Source organism: Takifugu rubripes, chromosome 1 (genome assembly GCF_901000725.2).
Source record: "Takifugu rubripes chromosome 1, fTakRub1.2, whole genome shotgun sequence".
NCBI lineage: Eukaryota > Metazoa > Chordata > Actinopteri > Tetraodontiformes > Tetraodontidae > Takifugu > Takifugu rubripes.
The window spans coordinates 11899556-11914867 of record NC_042285.1 but is presented as its reverse complement, the minus strand read 5'-3'; the positions used below and the strand labels follow the sequence as shown (position 1 = coordinate 11914867).

At 44.8% G+C, this 15312-nt stretch overlaps 1 pseudogene; it reads right to left on the bottom strand.

The window, feature by feature from the left end:
- Positions 1-5846: 5846 nt before the first annotated feature.
- On the bottom strand, positions 5847-14453 carry LOC101065726 (alpha-1,6-mannosylglycoprotein 6-beta-N-acetylglucosaminyltransferase B-like; annotated as a pseudogene).
- Between the last annotated feature and the right edge of the window lie 859 nt (positions 14454-15312).

Below are 15312 nucleotides of genomic sequence, written 5' to 3'. Positions count from 1 at the left end.
GCAAAACAGGAGAGAGAAGCATACAAAAAAAATAGACAATTTGCCAGAAAGCAGGACTCTAAAGAACACATTCAGTCATTGGTACATCTGCAAATAGCCATGTTTTTATAGCATAGTAAAGATGGAATTTCTCTGTGCTGTTGCCAGAGCTTGATAGTTGACTGAAAGCCGGTCCCATTTGCATTGATGGTTACTGAAACGATGCAAACTGGAGTTCCGGTTTTCTGTTGAGCGCAGATAGTCAGAGCGAAGAACCAGCAGCAACAACAAAACAGCATCACGCTTTTTCACATGCAGATTTGGCTGTTTGATGCAGGTCGGCCCCTCTTTTTTCCATCTATCGCTCTCTGTCTCTGTCTCTGTCTCTGTCTCTGTCTCTGTCTCTGTCTCTGTCTGTCTCTCTCTCTCTCTCTCTCTCTATGTCTCTCTCTCTGTGTGTCTCTCTCTCTCTCTCTCTCTCTCTCTCTCTCTCTCTATGTCTCTCTCTCTCTCTCTCTCTCTCTCTCTATGTCTCTCTGTATTTCATCTTTCTATTGTGTGTCCCTTGGAATTCACACTGAACTCTAGCTCACACACACATGCGCACACACACATGCTCACATGCACACATATTCTCTTCCTTGGGGCTGCGTCTGACTCCGGCATGAAATCAATTTCGGAGCCTGCAACCTCCCGCCACTCTGTTTGGGCGCCCGTTTTCTCTCACCATGAAGTGAGACTGGTGCTGTGCCAGCCTGAGAATGAGCACACTGCCCCCCCTCAACTTCATACCCCCTTCCCAGAATCCTTCAGCACGTTGCCTTTATAGCACCCACTGTTGTCGCAGTAGACACCCCATTTGCCTGCTATCACTCTTTGTTGCAAGTGGAACTAGAACCGACCTTGTTTAATTTCGTTTTTTCTTAAGAAGGTCAATCTGTTTTTGCTGGAGGACACACCAGGGAATGCAAACCACATCACCCTGAACTAAACAACTTCTGTCCAGAGCATCCTAACATGGTCTCAGATTGTCAGGAATGGGTTCATTATGTCTGCCATCATTTCCTGCCTGGATTAGGCTACATCTTCCTGGGACTGTCTGCACTTTGCATGGAATAGCTATATAATACCTGAAAATTGGGAGTGCCCGCATACAGACTTTGATCATTATATTCACTGGCGAGACACTTAGCCAAGCAAGATCAGGCTTAACAGCTGTTTTTGAGATGTAAAGAGCAGCATGAAAGGCTTGGAATCCCAAAATTGGTGTAAAGTGAAACATTGTAAGTTGAAAGGCGGATGGACAGGCAGAGGTGCAGCGGCATGGCTTTTATCACCGTTATTCCCCGCGTCAGTGCACAACGCTCCATCCTAATCCTCACTGACAGAGTTTTCATCGTCTGAGGAGGTGGAGATGAGGACTGGAGGGGATTGGGATAGGCGGGAGACTTTCCTCCAGTCTTTCCCCAGTGGCGATGCACGTTGAGCGGCTGCAACAAGGCCACCAAGGCCCTCTTTGTACCGGTTATCACCAAGTGGTGAGTGATGGCGCTGCGGCCTCCCGCTCTCAGGACAGGGGGTGGGGGGATTGGAGGGCGAATAGGAAAGGGTGCACAAGAGAAGCACATTGGAATGTTCCCAGAGGAGATGGGGAGCGCGAGGAAGAGGAAAAGAAGGGGAAGAAGAAAAGAACAAATGAAGCAACGATTGCTGAAGTGTCTCACAGGTGTACGGGGGGGGGGGGGTTGACTTTACAGTGATGACTCAGAAGTTACGAGTAGGATTTTTAACAATATGGAAAACATCATATTTTCTCTCATCAATTAAGAAAGGTATGTGAAAAATGAGAAAGATTTATAACCATACGTATTCTGAGCTCTTCAAACACCCTGCCATGATATCGCGTCTTACCCAGTCCGGCAGGCTGGGACCGTGAGCACCGAGCGACAGACAAACGTCTGCACAATGAGTAAAAGCTGAGGCGCAGAGTAGAGGCTGGAGCTGGATGATGAAAAGGGTCAAAGGTCAGCCGGGTTGCCCCCACTGCTGCTCTTTGCTTGGCTTGTTTTGCAGACTTCTCCCACGCTCCCGCTATCTCTCACACACCTGTGTCCTCATGGGCACCCAGGTCCCTTTTCCTCACATGTCCGACGCACAATGATGCTGGCACACACACAAATCTCTCTCTCTCTCTCTCTTGCTCCCCCCATCCCCTCCACACACACACACACACACACACACACATTCCTTGGCTTCCAGCTGCATGTGCACCTGGGCTGGCATCTGTCATCACAGTGGTAACTGGCATTCAGCTGTCTGTGTTGCTATCACACTTCTCATCTGCCTCTGAAAAGAGAGGGAGAGAAGTGGGCAGAAAGGGGAGGAAAGATGGGCAGGTATAGAGACAACAGTGTCTGTGAGCCAGAGAAAAGAGGACGGAGGTGTGAAGGCAAAACAAAAATCCAGTGGGAACACTGAGTCTCATATATTTAAGAACAGAGTCACACTTTAAAAGGGATAGTTGTTAACTTTTTGTGATGTTCACTTAGACATCAATTGTTAAATCCACAGAGAAAAATAAAAGTGCAGCATGAATCTGTATTCAAATCTGAGCATGAAAAGTTTAGTAGAGGTTGACAATTTCATTGTATTACAAACCTTTCAAAAAAAGAACCCAAAAATAAATAGAGAAGCCATTATAGAACAAGTATGGCATAATAATTTGAACCGGAGCATTAAGGCTTTTGAAATCTTTTTTGGGTATCTTCCCTTATTCTCACAGATTTTTACTCAGATGTTTTGTTGTCGTTGATACTGAAGACCAAATAATTGATGGACATTTAGTATTAAACCTCCCTGAAACCACATCATCACCATAAAATCCAGACTCTGTTCTTTCAACATATTCCAGGAAAAAAACCCATACAAGATGTATGCTCATTTAAAAGGTTGAGATCAGAGGTGTAGCAAAACAATAGAGACCCCCTGTTTGGGCGTCTTTAATCACAGGCGAGGAAATGGCGCACACTTTAACGTGAACCACCCGGCTCGGCTGTTACTTCTCAAGACTCTGAATGAAAGCAGAAAAGCAGTTTAATATCTTTTAATGTGCTTGTGTGAGTCACACGCTACAGCCGTGTGTGGCAAAGGCACCGTGCAGCATGTGGGCAGGCGCACTGCCTGTTAGCGGGGGTCACATCAAAAGGTGGCTTTTAACACACAGGCAGACACACACACACACACACACACCATTGCTATCACTTGCCATAAATCCCACCCAAAAAAGGGCCATTAATGGCAAACTAACAGCCAATTTATGGGCCTCAAGTAAATGAAGGTGGTTCAGGGTTGTAGCGTGAAAGATGACGGGGGCTTTGGCGCGGCTGGTTGGTAGCTCTGGGTTTCCTCACACGTTTTTGTGTGTGCCTCAAAATAATCAGTCTGCGTCAAGGAATTTTGATCAGTGCAGTGCACGGTGCAGACATGGTGGCTAAAATGTAAGGTTGCTTTACTCTTCAGTCGTAGCATGTAGATGACCTCTCCTGTCACCTGGAGGTCACAGACGGCACTCAGCAGAATACATACATAAATACAATGAAATTAGCTGCACTCTGAACACAGAGGAAGGCATGATCGCCTCACAGTTCCTCAGGTATGCTGAGGATAGTGGCACAAAACGTTTTGGGGAATTTATAAAAAGGCCCGTACGTATCCAGGACTGTTCAAGCGTACAGAACCTGCTCTCTGGACTGTTGCTGATTGATGCAACAGCAGATAAGGCTGTTCTTCTTTCATTGTGGGAAAACATGGAATGGTGGACAAGCTTCCTAGCTACCTACATTACTGTGTGTCCGGAAACAACCTCTTAACTCCTTTATTCCCCCGTCTTTTCCTCTTTTATTTATTTTGTTTAATAGTCTGTAATAGTTACCAAGTATCATTAAGACCAAACTCTGTGGCTTCTAACAGCATTTGAGGCAAGCCAAGTGTTTGTTGTTAGCGTTTTATTGGCTTGCAGGGAGGAGGATTGTTGTTGCTGAGTGTAATCTTGGCACGCCAATAACAGGTTTCAATAAAAGCAGCTGCTTTCTTCTGGTAGTTAAGCGTCACTCCTTCTCCACTCCAGGTTTTGCAAGTGCATTGTCTGAAATAACTGGTTAGCTACTCCATTTGTTGCTCATTCTTTACATCCACATTTTACTAAAACAAATTTCCATGAGCTTCTCATTGTCTATGCTCAGGTGTGACCAACTTCCTAAGCAGGTTGCAGAGTTGTACTCTTGCTCTGCGTCATGTTGTGCAGCTTCTGGTGTAGCTTGACCACACTGCCCCCTTTCGGACAATATTTGCTATTGCAAAGCTAAAAGGCAATGTGGCCCATACAGTTCAACATCAGTGTGGTGTAAAAGTTAATATCTCTTTGCTTCGTTTCAAAGGTGATCCCACTCGTATTAGGTTCTCACCGTGTGACTGACAAAGGGAAATGTTTATATGAAGAGGATGCCTTCTTCTCATCACTAACACTCCAAAAATGAGGGGGGTTGGAAAGGTCAAACCTCTTCCCAAGCTGCAAAGTTAATGTGAGAAAGGGATTTAAAGTAAAAACCTGCTTGATTGGACCCAGACTGTGTTAAGATGTCATGAGAATGAAGCACAGATAAAAATGCTGAAGATGATGGGAGACAACTGTGGTGGACCAGAAAGTGGATGAAAACTCCGACGTGGTGTTTGATTGGACCCAAAAGGTACTCTGGGAAGCAATGCAAAAATGATGCCAAGGAGAGAGAGCAGAACTGCGCGATAACCTAGCTAAGTTGTAGCTTGATGTTGCTCTTAAAGCCTTGCAAAGCAATCATTTTGGACCTTTAACATGAACTACGCCCAATTTGACAGCTTTATCTGAGCAAATTAGTGATGGATTTGATTAAACATAAAGTCTGGAGCAAAAACGCTTGTTTGGTCGCTTGTTCATTGCATGAGGTTTCTGTGCTTGTGTTGTTATCTGTCATAAAGGGACAGGTGTGGCACAGGTTAAAAGTTTGAATTGATGGGAAACGCTGTGTAGTGCTTCCATCCACCAGATCCCACATTATTCTTGGCGCTGACGTTTGATTTGCCGGCACATTCCAGTTCAAATGGCACAGGGGAACCAGTCCCTGTGTGGTTAAAAGAGTTCCTGTCTCTCATGTAAAATTAAAAAGCACTTAGACAAACATTATTGGACCTTTGCTGCTGCATGAACATTCCATGATGTCTGGCTAACACTGGTTCATATTTCTTGTACCGGTTTCTTTCATTTTTCGCTCCTCCATCAATCATTCATTGTTTTCTAACCTTCCTGTTATTATTTCAACATTATGAGGTGGGGCTCAGCGTGGGTACAGGTCCCTGTGCTGATCCTCCACAGTGTCATGTTGTCCAGGCTGACATATTTCAACAAATATTCACTCCATGCCTGAATCTGTCGGCATTTCTGGGATCATCCAGTGACGGTGAAATAACACAAACTGTTTGTTTACTTCACTATCTTTTTAAAAAAAAAGTTTTTTTTATTATAAATGAAGTCCAAACTGACTGTAATAACACTACGTTTCCTACAATATCAAAAAAGTAATTTTATTGTTTAGTTTGATTTTAGGCATCATTTTAGTATTTAAAGGTAATATTATCACATAGATTCATAAAAATGAAACTATACAATTTTTGCATCCTCATCTTCGTGTTATTGTATTTGATTCCACGCTCCTCAGTGCTGATTTCTCTGACCCTTGAGTGGGCCACAGTTTCACACATGTAACTGATATTAATTAGCATGAATCATTCATGTATGACACAACACTTTCCACAAAGTTTCACAACCATTCCTCTGAGTAAAAGGCCATTTTTATTCCAGACTTCTGACAAAAAGGCAAACTCATTTCCATCACGTTTGGACAGCAAAAGTCACCGTTGACGGGGCCAAGTGAGTTCACCGGAAAGCACCAACGTCCTCAGAAATGTTTGCACGGATCATTTCACATGCATTTGCATGCCAATCACAGTCGGGTCCTCTTAGCCCTGAGCTGCCTGATCCGCGAGTGATAATGTGTTCCGGTCATATTGAGTGCGTAGGTGGAAAAGGTCTGTCAATTAACACTCGTCTGGGTTTCATTTCCCAGAAGAACCTCACATTGATCCAGCTCAGAAATAACAGCTTGTGGTCATCGTTGGAGTCGTCGTTGCTAACAGCTGTGCCATGTACGTCCAGCACCCCATAACTTACTGACACTGACCCTGAGCTGAAGCTTAGTCTCATCGCTGGTTTCTTCTTGCAGGCTCAGATGATGGGATACGTCTGTGTAGCTTCAGACGCTATACGTGGCGCTAAATGACTGTGTATAACGTTTCCATGATTGTTCATGAATCGGGGATCTTCTTTAAGTCCTCAAGGCATAATGCTGGGTAGAATGAGTCAGGTGTAATTATTTGAAAATGGTGCAATTTCATTTGAAATGGCTCAAGAAAACATCATTAATCCCGACTTCCATAATTTTCCCAGACCAAATGAAAAGTTTTTAAAACACAAACAATTCAGTTCCGCCTATTCTGGATTTAAATACAGCTGAGGGGTCTCCTGGGTCAACGTTCGTTGGGACCCAGTGATGTTGTCAGGACAGCTGTGCGGCTGAGAATGGATCTTTGGTTTGGCCTGGGCTTCATCCATTTTCCACTGTTTCCTGAGTTCTTTCAGCATTAGATGCAGTCGAGGCAGAGCGCCACCTGTCCAAATATGTGAGCTCTGCAGGGACACAGCCTGCGCTGTTTAGGGTCCGATCCAGCACAGCTGAAGAGCAGCGGCTCCTGCTGAAGGCTACAGTGTCGGCCCCAGGGGCTATATGAAGGAAACAGGTGATTCACACCTTGCTTCATACTGGAGCAGCCTAGCCCGAGCCTAAAAGACCGAAAACTGGTGATCAGGTATTAGTTTAACTGCAAGCTATGATCAAAAACAAGCCAAGGCAAAAGCGTGAACTCGGAGTTTCCACTCCACCACCTATTTTTGCTGATTTGTCACCTGGAAAATGCAGCAGGACTGTTGAGGTGATGAAACAGAGCTGGTTCACAGACGTGAGAAGATCGCTGACACACATCTACACAGGACTGACCCAGAGGACCCAGGTGTAGCCTCAGTGCGCTTTGTGGTGGCCAAATAGGGACAGATTTACTGCAGAAATTCTGAGGAGAGCCAAGAAAAAACCCTAAGACTGATACAAATATGCTGGTCTTTCAGCGCAGAACCAAGTGACTTGGCAAAGACAAGCAGTAAAGCTAGTTTTCATATACTAAATATGGTACCTGGTGAGTGACATAAGCATGAACTCTCTCCAGCATTCCCTCACACGTAAACTCCCGTGGCGTGAAAGGCGTCACCTGCAAAAACCACCACATAACCTTGGAATGTTGGCTCATATACCTATATAAAATATAACGAAAGAGCAGAACCATTGTGTTGACCACCTCTGTGCGTAGAATGGCCCGGACCGCTTCGCGCACAGCGGTCTTGTTGGTCAGGTCCACTGTCCACACGTGGGGTTTGCCAATGAATGCGTCCGCATACGGGTGCTGGGAGGAAATCTGGGGTCCGACATGTCTGGGCTGAAACCCGATCGTGTTTTGCTAAAGTTGTGGTGTTTGCGCTGCCGTACCTGTCGCGTGGTGGGCTTTCCGCTGTAGAAGTCATTACTGTCTGACGAGTGCGAGGTGCTGAAACGTGGCTGGAGGAACGCGCAGCCGAGAGAGATCGCTTCAATGGGAGCGGGGCCCTCGTAGGGGAAGCCAAGACCGACAAACACCTGAGAGGGTAAGAAAAGCTTGCTTGTTATTTAACTTTCGCAGTACAAGGCAAATGTTAGGAGAGATTTTACAGTTTTAGTGCTCTCCGACGAATCTGACCTTGGCTCGGCGCATTAGTTGTAGGAAGTCATCCTGACTCAGCAGGCCGTGGTTTTTGATGAAGCTTGGCAGATTAGAGGAATGTCCGGGAGGTTGATAGACCGTAGCGTGGGTCTCCAGCTCTTCACTGATCAAGCCCACATATTCAGATTTACCCTGATCATCACAACATGGGTGGGTGGGTTTAGGACAGGCTAATGCTAACACACTGGTTTCTTCTACTTACGCATATATGCTTTATACCTGCCACATGTACTCCTGCTTGCCATAGACAACTGCTATCCTCTCTTTCCTGTTGGGATCCGTCTTTTGCTCTTCCTCACTCGCCTCCTCCGCACTCACAAATCCCAGGAAGGAGTTATCAGGTGTGTGAGCTACAGGAATGGCTACAATAAATCACTACTGGAATTGTGAAGAACACAAGCGGGCCATTCTAAATAAAAAACAATTCCATTTTTATCAGCTTAGATTCACATACTGTATGTAACAAAGCTGTTTCTGTAAGGTTGGGAAAGCAACTACCCTTCAAGGCACTAAATCTGGTTTGAAAGATGAGTATTTACTTTAGGAGGAACATCCACATCTTTGGAAATGTCTGCAGGAATGTGTCTCCTTCTCCCCCGTCTAAATGTTTAAAAGAGGTGCTAAATCTTCACTCATTTCCCATCGCGGCAGCAGTAAATTTCCTCGCTGCTCCTTTTGTCTTCACTCATCACTGACACTTGAACTCATGTGAACTCATTTATCAGATAAGTAGAGATTTGGAACAGCATGCAGACCCGATCGAGAACACGTGATGTTTGAGACCAAGCTGTGACGTCGCTGCTCCTCGGGGAACCTAAGCAGGTGATTCAAGCTCTTTCGGCTGCCTTCAGTGTCCGTGCTTCAGCTGTCTCCTGAAAATCCAACCCTTCTCCCACTTCATTTAAAAAAGACACCCAACCGACCCTTTTCGCAGGTTTCTCTCTTTTTTCTTCTTTCCGTCCCATTTTTTCTATTTGTTGTCTCTCTATTTTTCTGCCCTTTTCTCACCATCAGCTGAAAACCATCTCTCATCCCTCAGCAGGACAAATAAACAGTGATCCGGGCTCCGGCAGAAAGGCCCAGCGTGTCCAGCCTGCCTCCATCTCCCGGCAGGGTGGGAAAGATGACAGAGAGAGGTGTTGGAATGAGAGCTGTGTCTGGGCACCCACCTGATTCAGCCTCGGCTATAAATCCAAACACTATGAGGGGTGTGAGTAAAGAATAAGTGCTGCTTGGGAAGAAATAGTGAATATTCAGGGAGCATATTATTTTCCATTAAGGTATTGGGAAACTATAAAATCCGTTTATATGCACCATATCTACTGATGACATGAAGAGGAAGACAGAGACTTACGGAACATCGTCATGTACTGCAGAGGCTGCAGGGCCCAGCTCCCCCACAGAGTTTTATATCCATGGCTGCGTGCATAAGTGTCCAGGTTAAAGGCCTGGCTCCGTACCAAAGGAGTCCAGGATTCTGAAGCGGCACCTCCAATGATTAAAGAGAGTCCATTAAATAACTCATCGCATCTTTAGGTGTCACAATTCAGTCACAATAACACGTAAGACTTTTAGCATTTAAGGTTTCCTAAAATTAAGCAATCATAAAGAGAAAAAACAAAAATTCCAATAATATAAGAAAGACTGGGCCTACTGATAATGCAGGAAAGCCAGTCCCATTGCCCCATGAAGGTGAGCGAGGCCATGATAGTCGGTATAGATGAGGTCGAAGGTCAAGGGCCTCTGAATTGGACAGCTGCCACCCCCTGGTGGAGCACCTATCAGCCTGGGCCAGTCACAACAACATGTCACTGATTGCATCAGAGCCATGTAGTTAGCATGCTTGTGTCAGATGAAGGTAGCTAATGTTAACCTGTGGAGATGCTGCAGTGAAGTGCTAAAGGTCAGATTGTGACCTAAGATTGTCAAACAGGCACTGAGGTCAGCCCACTGAACCAGTTCCCCCAGAGGACCCCCTCTTTCTACCATGGCTTCAAAATGTTGCCCTGCGGTCCCGGCCAGAGCCCCTGGATACAGCAGCACCTACAGGTCCAGAGTGGAAAACGTTACCATGGGGAGCACTTTTTTGATGTCATTTCGAAACTTCATACCCTCATCTGGTTCGAGCCCACACTGCTGACCCTTTGCTTCATCCTCAGCCCGGCTCGGATCCACCGAGCAGACATCCTCTCCACTCTGGAATGTATGAAGTTCACAGCGGGACTATTGCTGTTGCTGAGGTCCTCATACAGTGGACTCAGGGTCGTACGAATCTCAGCCTGTTTAATGTCATAGCATCAAAAAGGGCATAGAACCCCTCATTTTAGAGTGGATTAAATCAATCCATACTACCTTCCCTGTAGAAGAGGGTGGCTTCTGATGCCACGGCAGAGATGAGTGGCTTCTTCCATGAGGAGGGGGACAAAAGTCCTCTATTTTGCTGAGGTATGTCAGTATAGAGCAAGCAGTACCATTCACCCCATAGAAGGCATAACAGGGGTCTGACTGCCAATGGGCCTGCAGAAACTGCGAAATAGAGGGTTAAGATACAGTAAACCTGACCCCCGTATCCAGCTTTTGGACTGCTACTGCAGTCTTACCTCTACTTTCTGTGCGCATAGCGGATATGCAGGATCCACAGGGACCTCACAGTTTTCATCAGGCCCTGTGGAGGCTGTTGTAAGTAACATAAAGTCTGAATCATTATTCCACAACATTGACCGTCAGTATTTTATTTTTTTTAAAGCATCCTGGACAGATGATTTAGTGCAAGAAACAATAAAAATGTTAACGAGGTCACACAACATTTGGATGGTTCACAGCAGGGAACAGTAGTATGAAACATTAGGTAGGAGATGTGTTCTCAGAGGCCGTTTCCTGTGAGCACCCCCACCATCTACTCCCAGTGTCAATCATCTGAAATGCACACACAGACACACACTTGACCAACCTGCCTCCTACCAAACATACCCTTTTACAATGCTAGCCCATGCCAAAAGATACAATATTTAACTTTATAAAACAACCTAGTAAAACAGAAAAAACCCAAATGGCATAGCTCAGGTGTGAAAGCATGAAGAGAGTGACATATAATAGACACGCATCTTAAAAAAAGTGCCTCCCTCAGCAAAAACAAGAGACTAAGTCGACACCGTAGTGAAAGGACTCCTGGGTAATTCAGCTGTGTTTTATGGGTGTGAGGTAATGCCAGAGGTGGGTGGGAGGAGGACAGGCTGCTGACGGGCAGGTGTCTGTTTGCGTGCATGTGGGTGGTGTGTGTGTGTGTGTGTACTGTAGGTCATACAGACACAGGCCATGTGTCCATTTTTCAGGGAAGAGGTCATACAGACACAGGCCATGTGTCCATTTTTCAGGGAAGAAAACCCATCACCACCAATCTCCACACACACACACACACACACGCACGCACGCACAAACTGACCCTTATGTGCTAACCCGATGTGCATGCTGACTCTTACCTGAGGGTCACCTTATAGATGTCAACTCTTTTTTTCTCCCCAGAGCCGGTTGATCAACCGTCATTCTATGGGGCTTGTTAAACTTCTATTCAAGGACTCCATCCCCCATAACCACCTGCACCCAATGCCCTTTGACCGCCCTCCCATTTGCCTCCATTATCACAGCTTGTTAATTTCACTGTGTAGTTAACGTTTAGTGAGTATTTGAACCATGTATTTCGCACAGAATGTCAATCAACCATGACAGCCAGCAACAGAATAAACTAATATTAGCCGATTATTGAACAGACAACACTGACTGCCGCCATCTTGCTGTCTGTCAACCAGCATCTAAATGACGAGTGGATCTTCACATTGTATCGGATATAAATTGTGTTGTGAAAAATGTTGGGTGTCAAATAAAAACCAAGCGGGCTTCTTCCATTTCACTAGCCAGCCACTAGAGGGCAATCCAGGTGCTTTGTCCTCACCCTTGGGAGCTGTTTTTAAGAAGATAGAGAATCAGGGCTTCACCTGTGCGCAGGTTGAGGGCATCAAGAGGGGACAGCATGTGGGATTCGGGGTGATGGAGGCGGCTGAGCGTGTCCAGTTGCTGTGACACTTTCTTCAGCTCTTTTTCTACTAACTGAGCCAAGCCTTGTTGGTTCCGCCTGAAGCTGGAAGACAAAAACACATGCAGCAACACACTGCATGAACGTCCGCCATGAGACAGCGTCTCCACGGTGTATGAAGGGTAAGTGCGGAATACCCCTGCAGCAGCAGGCTCAGGTGGTTTCCCGTCAGCTGACTCTTATCTCTCTCTCTGCTCAGCCTCTGCACCTGAGTGCTCAAAGCCTCCAAGCGAACAGCCAACCTATGGAATGTGTGGCCACGCTGACCTGCGTATACAGCACATACCACATGACGTGTCACACATGTACAGTATCAAACAGCCTCATCAGCAGCAGGAGTGTACAGGGAACTGCAAGTTATGCTCAGTGTATCATGAAATAGACCAGTTATGTAATGTTATTCTTTAACTGGACTGACTGCAAAACAAATACTGTACGTGTGTGTGTTTGTGTGTGTTTTCCAAGTTTCCATGGTTTCACAGATGTTGATTTCCCTGAGGGGATATTATATGACAGATAGAGATTAAATTAGTCAGAGTTTCTGACAACAAACCTGCATTTGTGTGTAACTGCTATGTGGTTTTACATTGAGAACTGCCCCCCCATCACCCCCCCCAACACTACCACCACCCACCCACAGACAAGATGCTGACAGTTGGCAGTATATGAAGATTTCTTTCTGTTGGGGACTTCTGTGAAAACACTCCTGTAGACAGGTCAGTAATTGTGTGGTGGAAGAGAGAAACTTTATCTTTAACCTGTTTTTTCGCCACTGTTGAGATATCTGAAAACTGATCGGTTGAGAGGTTCTACACAGGCAACTTTATTGCTCTGGTTCTAGGTTTTAGTGCCACCTCCTGGTAGAGATGTGGATTTGTACCTTACGAATGACGCTTATACGGTACATTAAACACATTTTTTTTAAGCTCTAGATTGCCTACGCTGTTAAAATGATGTGCATAAGTTAAGATGAGTCAAATGGTAACCAATAAACTGTAAATGGTGTAGCTCTTGTCTCCATTGTTGGACTGATTTTTAGCTATTATTGTAATTTTAAAGGTGACCTTTATAGTCCCGGTTTAATTTGCAGTGAAACTGGAAACTACAAGAAAAACATTTTAGTGGAGGCCAGCTCCAAACAAAATACTGATTTATATTAATATTTACTTTCCATCTCCCTCACCATATCAAGTCCCTCCCTGGATGTGGAAATAAGGCCACTAAGGTCAAACTGTGGTAATTTATCACATTTTTAGATTAACAAATAATGACAATGCTGGCTTAAAAAAGTGTTTCCGCTGCTCAAAGTTGAGTTGATCTGTGTCCTCTTGTGGAATACAAACCCACAATGCAACACAAACTCAGTGCGTACGTTACCTTGTTCTTGAGGTGACCTTCCGGTCGCATCATCTCGGGTAATGTCGAGAGGCATCCAGAGGTTCTGCAGCAGCATGGTCAGCACCGACAGACACAGACACAGTAGCAGGCAGCCGCTAGAGGGCGCAAAAGAGCAGGCAACAGGTTTAATCGCTGGAAAACCTCAGCAGATTGCATGGCTTTGCCTTTCATTGGCTACAATAAAATGCAAATAATTCAATGGTGACAGAACTTTTAGGTAAGAAATAACCTGATCCATGTCAACCTCCTGTGGGTTCCACAGATCAGTGTTAGTAATGCATCTTTCATCAGACCAGTAAATTCACCAACCCTGAAGAGAAGGTTTAAGGCTTTCCATGTGAAATTTCATATTCACAATAAAACAACGGACCCGTTTGTTCCAAGAATCCGGAACCTGCTTCTTTCTGCATGCTTGATAACATGACTACAACTGTCAATTTTCATTGTGACACTTCTCATTCCAGCCAGTTAAAACAGGATGTGCAGTAAAAACGATTGTTACAAAAGCAAATCAAGTTAGGCAGTCTGTACCTGCGAGGCCGCAGCGCAACATGCATGACCCTCTGTTCACAGGAAGCTGTCAAAAGAAATTACAATGGGATCAATGACAAATAAACACAGTTGTAATGTTTTGAACAATGAGCAATAAGGAGTTATTTTTAATATGAAAAATGTCTGCAGGCAGAAATAGATGCGATGGCTGGGTGAGAATCTGCTGTTAAATGTGTTCGATAAGCAAGAAGTGAAGAAACATTGCTGTCACCGAACAATGTTAATGACAGATGGCAACGCTTGAGAAGAAAAGATCATTCAGCACACACACACACACACACACCTACCCACGTTCTCACCTCCTCTGGTCTTCACCCTGGCCCACTTGCAGGCCTCGGCCTCCCAAAAACTCCTACAAAAAAAAAAGAAAATAAAGCTGGGGCCTGGAAGCGTTTTGCCTCCGTTTTTGTTTCACTTTCTTTCCCCCTTCTCTCGCTGTCTCAGGGCCTGGTGGTCGGCATCCTGTAGTTGCCACAGTAACCCGACTCCCCTTTAAAGAAGACAATAACCAGCGCGCCACTTAGGCCTTTCAGAGACACAATGAAGCCCACGCTATTGGGTGACACAGTTTCTTTCAGACTAGACTTAAGCCTCAGTCGTGAAGTGATACTCAATTGGCTCTTTTAAATTGCTCAAATGGGGTAAATTTCTGCCAATGAATGGCACAATACAAACACGAAACAGCGCAAATTAAATAGAAATAACAATATAGCGAGCTAGATAATAAAGAAGAAACACACAGCTGGGATTTTACCAGTGGAAAGATGTTAATTCGCTTTCAGTTTACTGTACTGTGTTCATTTACACAGATTGAGATATAAGATGGTGGCCTGAGTGCCTGTCTCTTACTTTCTTCTAAACAAGAGAAAAGCAGCTGCACCCATGTCATGTAAACACAAAAAAGGAAACATTGTTCAACCAAGGTCGGAATTTACCATTATGTTTGGTTCCCTCTGTCATATCTGCCTGAGCTGCGTATGTGCTTTCAATTAAATCAGGTTGGTTGTTGTACTGCCGGAAAAATAATCGATAATAAACACAGCTAAACCCAGTTGTGCTTGTTTATGAACAATCAAAACAATTATCCAAATGATGTGCAATCCATTGCATTCGATTAATTGGTTTTATTTTTTACAACTGGAACAACTGGTGCATTATCACTTATGGTTCAACCTTTTTCTTTAAAGTTGCTGACTGCAGCAGATCGGATAATTAGGTGCATTTTTAGAGGAACCTCATCTTATTCTAATGATAATGTGCTTGTTAATTGCTCAGAGGTTTATCTGACACAGAATAACAGTTTCATAGAGCTACACCCACTCTTTATAGTACATTCG